This window comes from Vombatus ursinus, unplaced genomic scaffold (genome assembly GCF_900497805.2).
Source record: "Vombatus ursinus unplaced genomic scaffold, bare-nosed wombat genome assembly UNPS02007284.1, whole genome shotgun sequence".
NCBI lineage: Eukaryota > Metazoa > Chordata > Mammalia > Diprotodontia > Vombatidae > Vombatus > Vombatus ursinus.
In genome coordinates this window covers 28,409,774-28,411,034 of record NW_020947062.1, presented here as the reverse complement: position 1 = coordinate 28,411,034, position 1,261 = coordinate 28,409,774, and the positions used below count along the sequence as shown (strand labels likewise).

Here is a 1,261-nt window from a genome sequence, read left to right as displayed (position 1 = left end):
GAGGAAATGTGGCCTTGAGGTCACATGTGGCCTTTTAGGTCCTCAAGTGCAACCCTTTGACTGAACACAAACTTTGTAGAGCAAATCCCCTTAATAAAAGGATTTGTTCTGTAAAACTTGGACTCAGTCAAAAAGTCACACCCAGAACCTAGAAGGCCACATGTGGCCTTGAGGCTACAGGTTCCCTATCCCTGAAGGGAACCCTATCAGATCCCAACACTGAGGTGGAAAATGTTGTGGTGAAAAGGGCGTGACTGATAGACAAGCAGGAAGCTCCCAAGGTTTCTTCCTGTTTTTGCTGGCCATGGCCTTGAGGTGATACTTTGCAAATCTCTCAGTCAATCCACGAGAGAACCGATCTGCCCCATAAGGCAAGGAGGTACCTAGTTCCAGCCATCAGGATCTGAAGATATGCACAGCTTGGATCACATACTGGTGGCAGATGGGGCACTCATTCATCAGTTTCCCACACTTGGTTCAAGTGACCATGTGGCAACACTCCAATAGGACACAGCTGATAGGTGAGTCCATGCAAATCTTACATATATTTTCCTCTGTACTAGATGGTGCTGGCTCCCCATTTTGATCTGCATCTCCAGACACCAAATGCTAGAGGACCTTCTACTCCCTGTACAGCTGGGTCACCCTCTCCATCAGCTCCCACTTCTCACAGCAGCCTTTGCAATTCACAAAATCCTGAGCCACAATCTCTTTGAGCTGCCATACAGTGAGGGTCTCAATGTCTTCCACATTCATACAATAAACTAGCACAAAGTTGTCCTCAGAGTCAATAGACTGCACTACATTTCATCCTCCGTAAGAGTGCTTGCTACATTCTCCAGGCATTTTACTTCTTCTTGGTTCTGTGGCACATGGCAATTAGCCTTCATTTTCATCAGTTCTTCTTGATGAAAGGTTGTGGTGAGGAAACACTGGCAGAGATAGTAGAGGTGAGCACTGTTTCCTACTTGGCCCAAGCAGGAAATGCAGAAATTCTTCTTACAGTCCAAGCACGTATGCTTCCTGCTTGTGCTGCCAAAGTGGGTATGAATGGGGGAGAGGTGTATTCACTACTCTTTTGATCTGCATTATGGCCGATATCTTTTAAGGAACAGATGACAATGCTCCAGTGCAAACTGGAGGTCACTAGCCCTACAATGAAGTTGATTGTCATCATCACTCCTTTAGTTATCCGCCTTTCATAAGCTCCCAATGTAACAAGGGGGTCCTACAGTACAGTACCGTATAGTACAGTAATGTG

At 46.0% G+C, this 1,261-nt stretch overlaps 1 pseudogene; it reads right to left on the bottom strand.

Moving 5' to 3' along the window:
- Positions 1-396: 396 nt before the first annotated feature.
- Positions 397-890, bottom strand: LOC114033575 (annotated as a pseudogene).
- Between the last annotated feature and the right edge of the window lie 371 nt (positions 891-1,261).